Consider the following 16,768-nt stretch of genomic DNA (forward strand, 5'->3'; position numbering starts at 1 on the left):
ATATTCTGCTGCCGTTGGATGGAATGTTCTGTATATGTCTGTTAGGTCCATTTGGTCTAAAGTGTCCCATATGTTGAAGTCTGATGTTTCCTTGTTGATTTTTTGTTTGGATGATCTATCCATTGTTGAAAGTAGGTTATTAAAATCCCCTTCCATTGCTGTATTGTTGTCTGCTTCTCCCTTTAGTTTTGTTAATGTTTGCTTTATCTTCTTAGGTGTTGTGATGTTGGGTGTATATACATATCATTCTTATATCCTCTTGATGAATTAACCTCTTTATAAAATGACCTTCTTAGTCTCTTGTTACAGTTTTTGATTAAAGCCTATTTTGACTGATATGAGTATAGATATAACCCTATTCTCTTTTGGATTTTATTTATGTGTAATATCGTTTTCCATTCCTTTATTTTCAGGCTATGTCTGTGTATTTCCTTAAAGCTGAAGGAAGTCTCTCACAGACATCATATAGTTTGGTCTTGTTCTGTTCTGTTTTTAATCTATTCAACTACCCTGTGTCTTTTGATCAGAGAATTTAATTAATTTGCATTTAAAGTAATTATGATTATATTGTAGGTAAGGACTTACCATTGCCATTTTGTCAATTGTTTTCAGCCTGGCTGTAGTTTCTTTATTTTTCTTCCCCTCTTGCTGTTGTCCTTTGCAATTTGATGATTTTTCGTAGAGCTATCCTTTGATTGCTTTCTCTTTATCTTTTGTGCATCTACTATAGGGTTTTGCTCTGTGGTTATTATGTGGATTAGATAAAACATATTTATAACAGTCTATTTTGTGCTAACAACTTTAATTGCTTACAAAAACTCTACAGTTTTATTCATCAACCCCCCATTTTATGTTTTAGATGTCACAAATTACATCTTTTTATATGATGTATCCGTCAACAAATTATTGTAGCTATAGTTATTTTAAATATTTTTGTCTTTTAATCTTTATACCATAGTTAAAAGTGATTTACATATCACCATTACAGTATTAGAATATTCTGAATCTGACTATATACTTACCTTTCCAGTGATTTTTATACTTTCTTATGTTCTCTTGTTATTAACTAGGGCCCTTTCATTTCAGCTTTAAGAATTCCTGTTAGCATTTCTTGTAAGTTAGGTCTAATGGTGATGAATTCTCCCAGCTTTTGTCTTGAAGAGTCTTTATCTTTTGTTCATTTCTGAAGGACATCTTTGCTGGGTAAAGTATTCTTGGTTGGTAGCTTTTTCTTTCAGCATTTTCAATATATCATCCCACTCTCTCCTGGCCTATAAAGTTTCCACTGAGAAATCCACTGATAGACTTATAAAAGGTTCCCTTGCATATGACAAGTCAATTTTATCTTGTTCCTTTTACCATTATCTCTGTGCTTTTGATTTTTACAATTTATTATAGTATGTCTTGGTGAAGTCTTCTTTGGGTTAAACCTGTTTGGGGACTTCTGAAAATCATGTACCTAGATGTTCATATCTCTCCTCAAATTTGGAAAGTTTTCAGCCATTATTTCTTTAAATACATTTTGGCCCCTTTCTCTTTCTTTTCTCCTTCTGGAACTGCCAGTATGCACATATTTGTTATCTTGATGGGATCCCATAAATCCCTAGGCTTTCTTTGTTCCTTTTATTTCTTTTTCCTTCTTTCACCTCTGCCTGGATAATTTCAAATAGCCTGTCTTCAAGTTCACAGATTCTCTTTTCGCTTGATCAAGTCTGTTGTTGGCACTCTCTATTGCATTTTTTATTTCACTTATTGTATGAGGGGTCTTCATAAAGTTTATGGAAAGATTTGTATTATCTTTTAATTGTATTTTTCCAGGAACTTTGTGAAGTGTCTTTGTATTCCTCACCCCAAGAATTTCTTTTTCTTAATGATATCTGTTGAACTTCATGCTTTGTTCATATATTGTTTTCCTAATATTGTTATTATCTGTCTGCTCTTGGAGCTTTCTGAGCTTTCTTAAGATAATGATTTTGAATTGTCAGGCACTTCTTTAGGGTCAGTTACTGGTGGTTTAACTTGTTTCTTTGGTTGTATTTTCCTGCTTATCCATGATTCTTGTGGCCTTAGTATCAGTGCACTTGAAGAAGTAGGTACCTCTTCTAGTTATTCTGGACTGGCTTTAACATTCATTCTGGAAAGCTCTTTATCAGTCAGCTCATCCAGAGATTCTGGGTGGGCCAGCTGGCAGCATCTATGGGTGAGCTTATTGCTGGACTCCTTGGATGGTCCAGCCTGGTGCCTGCGTCAGTGGGTGAGTGGGCCTGCTGCTTGGGTCAACAAGGGCAGGCCTGAAGCCTAGAGCTGTGGGAGTCAGCATGGAGCTTGAGAATATGGAGATCAACCTGGTGTTGGGATTTATTGGAGCGGCCCTAGTGCTGCAGTCTGTGGTGAAGTCATATACTTCCTTTACTGTCCTGCCCCACACAAAGAGTATCCCTCTTTGTACTGTGCTGTATGGGCTTGGGGGAAGGGTAGGATGGGTAATGTGGGACTATTCTTCCTACCTTCTTCAATGTATCTTTTCTGTGCTGTAATATCTCACCTGGACCTAATAGCTCTTGTGAAGGTATTTTTGCTTGTGAATAGTTATTCAGGTAGATATTTCTTTGAGGCATGAGTGCTGGAAACTCTTATTCTGCCATCTTGCTGACATTACCCCCCCCCATCTCTGTCTATTCTGTATTTTCCATCTTTTTGTCTTTGTATGCCACTTTCTGTACAATTTTTTTCTTTTTATATCTTTCAATTCACCAGTTCCCTCCTTTGTTACCAAACATGGCCATTGGGTTTTAATTTTGATCATTATATTTTTTATTTCTAGCCCTTCCACTTGACTCTTTTCCAAATGTTCTGTGTCACTAATATGGACTGAATATTTGTACACTCCAAGGTTCATATCTTGAAATCCTAGCCCCATTGTGATGGTGTTGGGAAGTGGGGCCTTTGGGAGGTAATTATATCATGAGAGTGGCACCCTCACCAATGGTATTAGTGCCTTATAAAAAGAAACACAAGAGAGATGATTACTTTCTTGGCCATGTGAGGATACAGTGGGAAGACAGCTCTCTGGAAACTACAAAGAATGCCCTCACCGATAACTGGGTCTGCCAGTGTTGTGATCTTGGACTTCTGAGCCTCCAGAACTGTGAGAAATAAATTTTGTTGTTTAAACCATGCAGCCTGTGGTATTCTGTTACAGCAGCCTGAATGAACTAGGACAGTCACTTTTTATGATTCCCTGTTCCATGGAGATATTTTCAAGCTTATTATTTGTTTTGTTAAGTATGGTGCTCATAGTTATTTTGGTAATTAAATATCTAAGGTCTCTGAAGGTCTTTTTCTGCTTGTTATTTGTTCTGGTTCTTGCTCATGTTGCCTTATTTCCTTGTGTGTCACATTAAGTTTGACTGCCTGCTTGTTATCAGCCTTGAAAATTGTGTGTGCCATCTTTATGGTCTAGGATGAATTTGCCCTTCTTACAGAAGCTTTGCATTTTTTCTGCCAGGCATCTGAGGGCACTTCCTTTAGAACCTTCTGTATATGTACAGATTGAGGTTCCCTGCCCCACACAGGCTGCTTCAAGGTCCAGTCTATGACCACACATTCTTAGATATAGGTTCTGTTTGTACTTTTTCTTCTGCTGCTCTCTTCTTACCAAAGGATATTTCTCTTAAGTCCCTAGAAGCTAATGTGAGGTGGGGGAGTGCTCAGTTCTAGGTCACTCTTACCATTAGGGTGTAGCCATTTGGGGCACCCATTTAGTATGTAAGACTCCCCACAATGGGTGTGCCTTGGTCTTGACTTCTGCAAGATTAGGAAACAAAGGCTCAAATATGAGGTATTAGTAAATGCCCTCAGGACAAAGATAGACTGATGCTCAGATATTCCTAAAGAGAGAAAAGACACAATTCGTGAATAAATTACACTACTTGCTTATACATTTCCCATATGCGTAATTCTATTCTTTAAATATTGCTGTTCTCCCATCTTATTTCACAGCTTTTCTTGAAGTTTCTCTGAAGCTTCCAGTTATACACATTCACTACTGATATGGCAAGATGTTAGTTTTGTGATAAAACCATGAAAATTATACAGCATTTAATCAAATATCAAATGTCATCTAAATATCTATAAGAGTTGTGGCTCTGTCAGACACAAAGACTATTAGCAGGCAAGAAATAGACCAGCAGAGTGAGTGAAACTGCAGGTCCCATTCAAATGGCAGAATCAGTTCATGTATAATCTGCCTACATTTGTAGGGAATGAAATATTTAAAGGGCCCACCTAAGTTTCACAAGGAGCATTCCAGTCTCATTTCCAGTTCCCCAGACTCCATCAGAATAAGCAGTCTCAGCTTATTACCACTTCCACTGAGATAGTAATGCCAGTTCTTGCTTGGAATGGTTTTATTATTTTCTTAGAGCAGAGATTCTTTACCCTGCTTGCATATTACCATTGCCTGAACAGCTTTGGGGAAAAAAATCATCCCCAGAGATTCTGAGATTCTGAGTTTAGTTGGTTAGATTGGGGATAGGTATTAGTACTCTCTGCACCATCCCCTCCCGCCCCCCAAACCTTTAAAGAATCCTAGGTGGTTTTAATGTGTAGCTAGGATTGAGAACGTCTTTCTTATTGGGTAGGTGTGTCCTTTAACCCTTGAAATTTTAGTGGTAAGTATAAAAGTAAATAAATTACAGTAGTCCCCCCTTATCCAAGATTTTGCTTTTTGTGGTATCAATTACCTGAGGTCAACCACAGTCCATAAACAGCTAAGTACAGTATGATAAGATATTTTGATACAGACCATATTCCCATAACTTTTATTGCAGTATATTGTAATTGTTCTATTTTATTGTTGTTAATCTCATACTGTTTAATTTGTAAATTAAACTTATCATGGGTATGTATATAAAGGAAAAAACATAGTATATAGTATATATAGGGTTTTGTATTATCTGAGGTTTCAAGCATTCACTGGGAGTCCTGGAAGGTTTCTTAAGAGAATTTGATGTTATGTAATTGACTGGCCTTGTGATTCCAATTTAAAATGTGAAATTAATTAGTTTTAGAATGTGGTATTTTAAAATTAAAATGTTTAAGGTAATTTGACTAAATTTATAGACAGAATTGGACTATTAAAAGTACTTGAGAGAGAGAGACCACGCTTCTGTCTAATTGATTAGATTTATAGGATTATAACCTGGGGACATTTTGTTAGGCTTTTAAAGTTTTTGAAAAGAAAATTACACATATTCAATTTTAAAATGTATTTTAAAATGTTTAGGGGGTTAATTATCTAATTTTGTAAATGAGACTGAATATTAATCAAAGCCTTCCTTGAAGGCAATTTTAAAAATATATTACTTGATTTATAAATAAATAATGAGATTTTAAGTTTAAGTGCTTCAGGCATACTAGAATTTTTAATTTATAATTTTAGTTTTTTGAATATTATTTTCAAAGTAGCCACAGATGGTCTTTTTTGTGTGTTTAAGAACTGTTCTTAAGAATACCAAAAACTTACTTTGTCAATTGCCAGATTCCTGTGATTGTTCTTTTTTTCCAAAATTAAAGCTGGTTTTTTTTTCTAATTATAAAAGTGACACATAATTCAGAGACAAAAAGATGTATGGGATGAAGCAAAACACACAGCACTTACATTTCTATTGTTAGCAGTTTGCTGTATCTTTTCCAATGACTGGGTGGCTGGCTGCTTCGTTTAAATGATCTATTTATCATTATCTCTGTCATCTTTCTATTAATGTTTGGCTGATTAAATGGGCTAAAATTACTGTTTTGTGGGCTTATTTTTTTTTACTAGTCTTTTTTGATCATTTTTTCTTATATGTTTGAACTATAAGGATTGTATCTCATTATAGGGAGTTACAAGAGTTTATCTGAGCAGTGTACCAATTGATAAGTTATTTTGAAACTTTTCTAAGCATTATTGGGAGGAACATACTTTTTTTTTTTTAACATTTAGGCACTTGTGTGACTATTTCCAAAGGATTCATTTTTGAGTTATGAAATTTTAGATATATTATCAAATTGTCCTCCGGATGTCCCTAGACCTGCAGGATTCTGAGAAATAAACCTATTCTTCTGATGGCATTTAGGCATTTTCAGATCATTTAAACCCCTTCCTTCTTTTGACATGAGTTGGTGTCTGTACTCTAGTCATGATTTAGGCTGTGCCCTGGTGGAAAGAGTTTGGACGCCTGGGTCAAAATCCTGTCCTTAACCCCATCCACCTTTGTAATTTTAAACCTTATATAAATTCTCAAAATCAATTTTCTCATTTCAAAACATGCAGACAACAATAGTTACCTTAAACCATTTTTTTGAGGTGACAGCTTTGTGAAAGTAGAATGTACCTAACACACAGGAAGAGCTCAGTATATATATTTCCTCTGTATTTAAAAGTGAAAAGATGGAATTCAGTTAGTTCCTCCTAGTCCATCGTTCTCTGAATTATTTAAGAGATTGGGGAGCAATTTAATTTTTCAGCTCTTGCTTGGGACTTCACTCTCTTTCTCTTTCTGAGTAGCTGATGTTTAATAAAGACTTTGAATAAAATTATGTTATCACCCTATTCACCACAGGAGCTTCTTACGTGTTTTCATGACTGAAATATATCTTCCAAACGTTAAAACTCTAAACATTAAAATGTTAAAACATTAACACTTGGTAACTAGGAAGACCATTTAAAATAGTTACAATGGTGGGGTTTTTTTTTTGTTTTTTGTTTTTCCCCGTGCACATATCATAAAGTTTAAATGTGCAGATTTAACCACATGCAAAATTAAACCTTCAAAAATACCTTATAGTTCCAAGTGCTACACAAAGAGGTGTTTGAGCTAAGATACAAAGGTAAGCATTAGCATACAGTATAAGACAAGGGGAAATGGGTTGACTGAAATGTAGAAACATTTTGTCTTACTGAGTTTGAGTGAATGCAACTTACGAAGAATTTTTCCTCTGATTGAGCAACTTTGCATAAATTGCATAATTGTTTGTGGAATCCTACAGTCTCTAAATATAACATGGGAAGCATACTTAGAGATCATATATTTCAATACTTTTATCTCATAAATGAGCAAAATGAGATTTAGGGAGGTTTGGATGTATATTTGATGATTTCTTTAAATAGCAACTTGTGGAGTTTTTGTTAGTATGAATTGCAGACACCAAGCTTTTCATTTCATGCAGGAGGAATCTGACACTTGGAGAATCTGAAATGCACTGGCAGTGATAAACCAGAATCCAGGCCTAGGACTCTTGTTCTGAAGTTCCTCTAACACCGATGAAGACATATGCTGAATGGTCAATAATAATAAATGGCTTTATTTATCAGCCAGAAATTCTTTGATTTGTGAAGGGAAATTTAAAATGAGTTGATGTGTATGTGAAAGCAATTGGCCAATAAATGACCATTCAGTTATTTGCACACTTTTATTGATCCTTGGATATTGCTTGGAGGCTCTGAGTTCATGAGTGCAGAGAGGTTTTCCTGAGTCTATTTTAAGGAGTATTAGAATGCCAGTCCACTATCCCCAAGTGTTCCTACCTATAGAAGATTGGTTGACAGAAGACACTCATTTCTTTAACTGCCCAGCCGCTGTGACTTGTCCTTAGGGGTTCAGCTGCTGGCTTTCTCTGGTTACACATGTAAAGACTGACCCATTCATACAGTCCAGCTGTCCAGTTGGTGGATGTCCAGGACTTTCAGAAGAGATACCCAAAAGAACTAGTTCTGAGTATATACCCAAGGAGAAAGCAGTGAATGTAGTGGAGAAAAAAGTGAATAAGTATCAGAAAGCAAGAGTGATCCATAATTTACTCTCATTGTATAAATAAGTGTTCTTAAGTCTTTACCACTTTCTGTCACTTGTACTTGTCAAAAATAAGACACATGCCCGAGTTAAGACTATGCTGAACTTAACAGAATAGGCAAGGAGATCCATTTGAAATTCTGTTCCACGTCCTCACAGAGGTTTAAGTTTTCAGGTGAGTCCTCACCCTTTGCCCGTGCTAGTAAACCCTGACTTAGAGTGTGGCACTGCAGCACAATAACTTATTTCAAACTCCAGGTGTGTGTGCAGTACCAGTATTTGGCCTTAAAAAAATTTATTACAGATGTCTGGAATTGAGACTGTTGACTAGGTGCAAACATTACCTCATACTCCGTTTGACACTAGCACAGTTGGGGGGAGATTATAAAGGTAAATAAAAATGTGCTAAAATGTGAATGTGTGCTATTTCTTCAGCAAATTGGGTTTTCTTGTTACAGTCATTTTAGGGTTTTATGAGTCAGATAATAGAAATCCTGAAATTAAGTACAGATTTACAGCTTGTTAGGAAACAGTTGCCACTAATCCCTTGAATTTTCGATACTCATGATCTTTTTCACAGACTTAGTGAGAGTAACTTCTTTTATATGATGCTCTTTGAGAGCTTGCAGAGAGTATCTGTAAATTTTGGTAACAGATAAAAGATGTAGTGTCTTACATTTAAAGATCTAAAGCAGTGGCAGAGTAGGTGCATCAGGGCAGTTAACACGAACTGGTGTTGCTGTCGTGGTATTCATATCTTGTTTCCCTATCCCGATGTCTGAACCTAGATGGTGAGCACCACGTTGTAATTATTTTGTAGGGCCAAGGAAGCAAAGCATAGAGAACAATTGACACCAGTGGATGATTTTTTGCCACAAAAAGTGGCTACAGGGAATGAAATGTCACAGTGACCTGATGTTATTTTTCTGTTACATAGCTTGAAAAATACCATGCAGATCCAATCCATACAGCTAAAGCAGTGGATTCAAAAGAAATATTTGTGAAAGAGGGAGGTGCTTGGAATATGTGGATCGTTTTGGACTTTTAGCATGTTTGTAACAGGTTGTTAATCAGCCTTTTTAAAGGGCTGGACATGGAGAGGCTATTTTGGCTAATGAAACCACCTGAAATGTGCCTGTAGAAGCATCTGGTAACGATAGAATTGATTAACCATCAAATCCTTGTAGAATTGTGCCAGCAACATCCTTGTGATTGTCCCAAATGCCCTGCTTTTGCTTTGGAGCCATTGGAACTTTGTCCTTTCTTTGCTCTAAACGTCAGTAGTCTCAAGTTCCCTAAATGTGTTGCTTGGCTGCCTGAGTCAAGTGCAGACTCAATCATCAGGAGTTGAGAAGAGTGGCTCATGCTGAAAGAGCGGATTTTACTTGTTGACCTCCCTGTGATAATTCACGATATGCATGCTTCTCTTTGCTGAGGACCCCAGTTTATTTTTGCATCTTTCTTTGAATTACACAGACTATGAAAGTATATTTTGGCCCATTAAAATGGTAATTGCAAAAGTACACTCTTAGTTCAGTACTGTGATTTTTGAATTCGTGTTGCCTGGTGTTGATTGCTGCTTCTACTATTCTGACATTTATGGCTCTGTTTCATCTTGGAAACCATGTGCAGTTGTAACTGGGAGTTGACATTTGCAAGAAAAGAGTAAGTGAAGCTTAATTTGCATTGTTTTATTCCTCAACACTCGTTTCAGAAGGTAAAAGAAGAAATATTAGCTGAATTGGAAAGACTGGAATGTTCAAGCCTGGTAAAGGTATGACCCAATTGTGAGTTCATATGTTACTCTCTATTAACCTCATTGCTGTCGTGACAAATCCAACATTGGGTTTCAAATACTTACCTCAGTAATTCTTTCTCCCATGAATAGTAACTAGTTAATGCAGAATTAGACAGAATGTAGCCTGGCAGTGAATATAATGTAAGTTTCCCTAGGGATTATTACACTAGTGCAAAAAATCACAAGAATACTCATACAGTGCCCATGTGTTACTAGTTATATAATTCTTTTATATAAAGCCCCCTTATCATTGTTCTTTTTTTTACAAAAAAAAAGAAATCAATTTATTCATCATTTTAAAGTAAAATGTCTGACTTTGCCTTCCAAGAGGAGCCAATTTGGTAGTAAGGTCTGTTAATGATTTACCTTTTCTTCTGCTGATGTCAGCATGAATGTGTTACTGCTCTCAGTTATCAGTGAGATTGTCGCCTTTTTTCAGTGGAAGTTATACATAGAAAATATGTTAGAGTAATGATGTATGTTTTTATTATAAATTATGATTTTATATTTATGTGAAAATTGGTAACAAAGTTTAATCTTGGTCTGGTTTAGTATTCCTCAACATTTTTTTTTTTTATTATTGCCCTCTAGGGAGCTTATTTTTAAACATCTATTTTTCCCAATTGCACTCCCTTTCCCCTGAGTGAAATTAAATACTGAGAATAAGATGATTCTGTCAGGTAGGATTTTTCACACACTCCTGAGAATCAATTTTCACCCTCTTGTGGATGATTATGCCCTCCACTGAAAATATATAGTTTATTTGAAATAAACTTAGATGTAATAAACACTTCAATTTAACATTTTCTTATTTACTAAAAAATGGTTTATGTTCATTGCAGAAAAATAAGTGCAAGCTAAAGAGAACATAAAACACACCATTAGCTCATCGACCCAAACATAGTTCTTGATAACTCCTTGATGTGTATGCTTACAAATCCTCATCTTGGTGTGTTTGTGTGTTTAGAATTTCAGAACAAAAATAGTTTGTACTATATGTATATATAATGTTTTGTAACTTCCTTTATTTAATATTATTCTGTGAACATCTTTTCAGGCCAACAACAGAATCATACAAAATCATTTTTACTTATTGAATGTTTCATTGTTTTGTCATGGTTTATTTAACCAGCACTCTATTATTTGACATTTAGACTGTTTTAAAAGTCATTGCATTGCTAAAAAATCCTCTAAAAAGTCACTACATTTTCCTTGTAACTAAAGCTTTTTACACATTAATTCCTTAAAATAAAATTTTTGCAGAAGCAGAATTAAAAGCCATGCACCCTTTAAAGCCTTTTTGTAATCTTGCACCAGTATACGTTTCCACCAGCATTAACTGAGTGCCCATTTCCCTGCAGTTCACTAAACAAGAGTATTATCACATTTAAAAATATTTGCTACTTTGATAGGCAGAATACTTGTTTTAATATGTATTTGTTTATTTCTAGAAAAAGCAGTAACTTTTTTCATATGTTTATTGTCCACTGGTCTTTTGTTTAGCCTTTTTCTAACTTAGAAAATGAGTATCTGCTTCTGTATCATGTAATCACTTGGTGGTTGTAAAAATCTTCTTGATGTGAACACAAGGAGCTCCTGAATATACGTTCACATGGGGGCAGAGCAAACATTTGTATTTAAGACACAACCCTGTTAAATGAAAAGCAGGACTATTGAGGATTTATTAAAATATGTCACCTTCCTCAAGGAGAAGATGTCTTGTAAGTTGCTGCCATGGCACAGAGAACGATCTACCATATGTCTGTAAGCTTACATTTTACGTGACAAGCTTGACCTTTTGAAGAGTTAGAGAAATAGCTCTTCTGTTTGGGATATTTCGTACATGACCATTTATGTAGTTTAGTCCACATCATTAATCGTCAAACATTTACATACTTAGTCATTGGGATATTTGGACCCCTCTTATTTCATTTTTGGTCAATTAAGTCAGTTCCCTGCCACAAAATAGTAACTAATTTATGCTAAGACTCTCAGCAACGATGAACTGTTACTCCACAAGAGGAACCTCAAGGTCTGTGATTCTTTCCCACACTTTTCGCAGTAGATTTATGTATCAAAATATAAGTCATTGCACACACTTTCTTGGCCTTACCTTGCGTTCAGCTCCTCACACTTCATTTCCTGGTTGTCACATTTAATTATTAAGGCCTGTTTTTAACAACAGTGAAAAGAACCCAGAAAGCCAGATGATTTTTTTTTTAATGAAATATTTAGAAGTCATCATAACCATTGCTTTTTTTTCGAAGCTGAGCCTGTCTCAGTATAATATTGTTTTGCTTTTGAAATTACAAGTTATCTAAGGACTGATGATTTAATTATTCCTGTCCCAAACTTTATGATATCAGTTGTTTTACTCTTTGGCATATGAGATCTTAACTGCTGTATCACCTTTACTTGGTAGGGAGTTTGTAGGTAGAAAGATGCGCGTTCTTCATCTATGATGAGAATCCTTTTATCAGAAATCTCAGTAACAAAGTAGATAATGCATTAAAATAAAGGAAACATTAACTTCTGACAGAAAATCACAAATACTTAGCTTCATAAACCTTTTGTCAAGACTTGATTCTAGACTTTTAGTAAAGGTTATAGGTAAAACATGTACAGAATTTGCTTGTAGAAGTTCTCACTTTATCCTAGACACTGTGCTAGGAGTTAGTTGAATACATTTTATCCTCACAAAAATATTATGATCCCCACTTAAAATATGAGGAAATTGAAGTTCAAAGAGGGTTGATATCTTCCCAGCTCTACATGCACACTCTGTAGCTGGTCTGGAAGAAGTGTCAGTGTTATTTCAGTTCGCTGTCCTTTCTGTGACCATATATGTAAACATATGGAAATGCAACATTCTTATTGAAGCAATGATAATATGTAGGCAGGTGGGTCTGAGAAGTGCCTGGTAAAGTGGTTCTGACCCGCTGACTGATTCAGGGGCAACTGAGTGACTACCTTGAAAACTCAGGAGCCAGCTGAAGTACTGTTGAGATCCCAGTGTCACATTGGTTACCTTTTTTTCAGACTTTGAAAGAGCCGAGTCTTCTAAGGGGTGAATGATTTGGGTATAGCTCCTATCTTCAAGATTCCTTTCCTGGATAGCCCCTGTTTGAGTAACTTCAATTTCCTACTGCATTGCCTGAGGACCCTTAAAAAGAAGCAACCTGAAAATCTCTGATGTCACTAACACAATTTCACTCTTGTACGAAAGAAGCTGAAAAAAGTATTCATCGGCTCCTGAGTTTTGCAGGGTTTTTCTTCTCCATACTCATACATACTTGTGTGAGTTTTGCTTGCTAACTTCCTGTCATATACATCTGACCCTGGGCTGTACTGGAAGGGAAGAAAATTTGACTTTCATAAAGTTCTTCTCCTTTGCCAGGTGCTTTCAGATTCAGGCACTCCTTGGATTTCATGGTTAGATTGTTACACGTGCATTTTTGCCTTTCGTGTAACTTCCTTTACTAGGTGAAAAGTTGTCTTAATGTACAATTCAACCAACTCATGAGGATTTCTTGCTTTCCCTTGGAGGTGCTTCCTTGGGAACATGCGAAAGAGCTCTGTATCTCCAGTACCCTGTGTTACCTCCTGGTCCCCTCACCCTATTCTCTCCTTTGGAATGGAGACCCCCAACCACCAAGGGCTCTATGGTTGGGGCGTGTATTGCCTTTCCCTGCTCAGCTTCCTGCCCTGCCTACCTGATGCTTATTTTTGAACCTTCTGTGGGCATAAGGCTCAATTTTCTCATAGGCCCTACAAAGTGGAGGTAAAAACAGGGAGCAGGAGCCCTTTCCTGCACTCCTGTCAAGGTTATTCTTTCCTGGTTTTTATACCAGCCTCCAGGGGAGAGTTGGGTAGAGGGCAGAGGTCATGGCTGGGGTGGGCACCTCTTGCAAGGGGACCAAAGTCCTCTGAAAGTTTATCGCCACCTGCTGTGTTGTTGCAACTCTCGTTTGTTTTAGAAGTGGGTACCTTCTAGTGCTTTGTTGCTTGTGAAAAATATTTAGTGCCATTCACAGTGGTGAATCTCAGCCATCTTTTTCTTAAATGATTTAAAAAATTCCGCCAGTGATGGTTTTGCTAACTTTCTCTTTAGATAAATGCTTGTACTTGGTCTCTTCAATATCCCATCTTTTATGATAAGAAAACTGAGAGGTCATATAATCAGGGAATAAAGGCAAGTTTTAAACCCAGTTAGTGTGATTACAAAACCTATTTCCATTACTCAAAATAAGTTATCCGTGCTGCTATCCCACATGATACATAACCCTTTACTTAATTTGAAAATCAAACTGAATGGAAAATTGCAAATGTGCAGTGAGGAGTATTTGTCTATTTGAATTCATATTTAATATTGTTTACTAAAGTGAATATCCAACTCATGGGTTGTAAATTATATAATTTATTTCAATGCTGTATTCAAAACATGATAGAGGCAAATAGTACATTCTTGCTAGTATGGGATTTACTTCTCTAGAGATTTCCATAGCAGCTCCTCATGGAAAGGAAGAAAGATCATAAAAATGCTGGTAGGTTATCTCGTTGGGTGGAGTTGTAGGAATTATGAAATCATGCAGAGGGTGTAGCACACATCTGGCCTTTTATGAAGTTAGAGGAAAGTGTGACATTCATTCCTGTTTAACATGTTAAATTGCATATTTGGTCACAAATTTTTTTCTTCTTCACTTGAAAGATTTTCATAAGAAAAAGTGGGTACCCCTAATACACTGGTGAGTAATGACCGAAGTTCTTGCTTTCAGTGAGTGTCACAGCACATGGAGTTCTGTTCATGTAGAAATTCTTTGGCTATTGAAAATGTTCGCCTTTATGTCTGTTGATCTAAATTTCCATTTTGGGGAAACCTGTTCTAATCTAATGAAAAGTGATAGGATTCTATCATTGTCAGCAACCTCAACTTGGTCATCATTAGCCTTTCTTTTAGTTTCTTTCTGGCGGGAATTACATAGTTGTTATTAATGGTGGTAAACGGAGGGATGGTTGAGCCCTGAAATTTTTCTAATACAAAATGCTGTTTGGATGATCACTGTTGTTAATGAAATTGACTATTACACTCTGCAAATTTTTTTTTCTTTAGCATTTATGAACTTCCTGTTTTCCTGAACTTCATGATTAAAACTATGCACCCACATCTTGTAAGATTTGGATATGCCTCTGTTGAAAAATGGTTAAAAATCTAAGATATTCCTTAAATATCTAGTTTTCCATATTAGAAGGAATTATACCTTCTTGTCTTACTTACCTTTGTCTATATATATATATATATATATTTTTTTTTTTTTTTGAGAGATCAGAGAGGTCTTTAGAAACTAACTTATGTTTGATCAGGTTTTTTTCTTAATTGATCTTTTTTGCTTCTACTTTTAGATCCACAATGATAACTTTACTGTGCTTCACCTTATTACAGATGATTTCTCCACCTTGGCATAAATAGTCTTTTTTTTTTTTTTTTTTTTTTTGGTCATTCTGTATGGTTGGCAGGGATGATCATCAAAATCATTAATCATCAAAGCCACTGACCAGTCTGAACAGCCACTCTGGCCAATGACAAGGGACCCTGGCTGTAAATGGTTGATGTGGCTATGTCCATGCCCACAAGGGTTGAGTGGTTTCTGGTAGAGATATTTGTGGAGTGTCTGTCTCAAATAACTTTTCTGCCTTTTTTGCTTTTTACCAACTGAGCAGTTAGTGTCATAGATCATAGAAAATGTTGACAAAGAAACCATAGCAACAGTCATTTAAAGTGACACTTATGAAAGAGCAATTATAAAATAGCTCCTGTGTCACTTTTGTGTTGATCTGTAATAATTAGATAGTTCAGTGCAATTAAAAAATGCATTTATTAAATTTTTGATGTAGTCGGTTCTTTTGTGTCATCTTTTGTGAATGCAACAAAATTCACATCTATTAGTTCTCAGCACTTGTACATTACATATGAGAGTTAACTACGCTGTATTAAGATAAAGTTAACAAAACAAAGATCTGAATGCTGTCAGATCAGTGGTAAATGTAGTGTCAGGGTTCAAAATAAGACAGTTCATTTACAATCCTAATTTTTCACATTCCTCTGAAGTACAGGCATGGGCTCTTCTAGGTAGACAGGAATGTTTATTTAAACATTTTTAAGTGATTTATTAAAGTGGATGCATCAGTATTTTGTGTATGCATGTGAAATCCTTGAGAGATTACACAATTAACAGGGAAATAGATTAGGCCTTACCCTTTACAGGACCACAATTCCCTTCAGCTGAAAGCAGGCTTGGAAAAACAGATTAACCATTTTTAAAGAGGAATACAACCTGTTTATGTTTATTTCTTTTTCTACACTAGAGATTCCTTCTCACACTGAGCATGTCTTGTTAGTACTCTCTAGGGAATCAAGAGCTTCTCTGCCTTCATTTTCTTCTTAAGAAGAAAGATATAGGGGGCCACCCTATATCAAAGGGCTACACTTTGCATTGGTACTTATTTCTCCCTTTTCTTGGTGAAGCTGCAGGAACCAGCTTCTTTTGGACCCTGAAAGGCAAGGAAAGAGGAGGCAAGGAACACAGTAACCACTCTATTCCCAGTTAGGTCCAATCAAGGCATGGGGAATTATATTTCTCATGGGATATTCTTTGAATGTAGGGCTTCTCTGACCAGATAGTTGCTACTAAGAAAAACACTGTATTATCTCTGCTAGCAAAGAGGGGCAGCTAATGGAAGGAAGAGCAGATAGCTGGAAGTGAAGTTAAAATGAACTGAAGGGCTCAATAAGGAAGAAATTGCATTTTTGGACAAAAGGAAATTAAGTGCTCAGTTATAACAGTGTCACAAAACCCTTTTATTTTGGGCCAACTGAGAATAGTTTGGTCTGAATCAATGAAAAGACAGAAGGGTAGAATTTTGAGTAACTTCAGCATTATCTTAAAAATTAATTTGTTTTGATTCTAACTTTTTATTCCACTAATTCCTTGCTAAATTTTTCCTTACATCCTAAGGGCTGCATCAAGGTTGCTTAAATTAATAGAAGAGATACATTTGTAATTAGTACAGCTTATGATATAGAGCGCAAAAAACTTGAACACTCTATATTATTTGTATAGTGGATAAAAATGCTGGT

The sequence above is a fragment of the Cynocephalus volans genome, chromosome 16 (assembly GCF_027409185.1).
Source record: "Cynocephalus volans isolate mCynVol1 chromosome 16, mCynVol1.pri, whole genome shotgun sequence".
NCBI classification, from domain to species: Eukaryota; Metazoa; Chordata; class Mammalia; order Dermoptera; family Cynocephalidae; genus Cynocephalus; species Cynocephalus volans.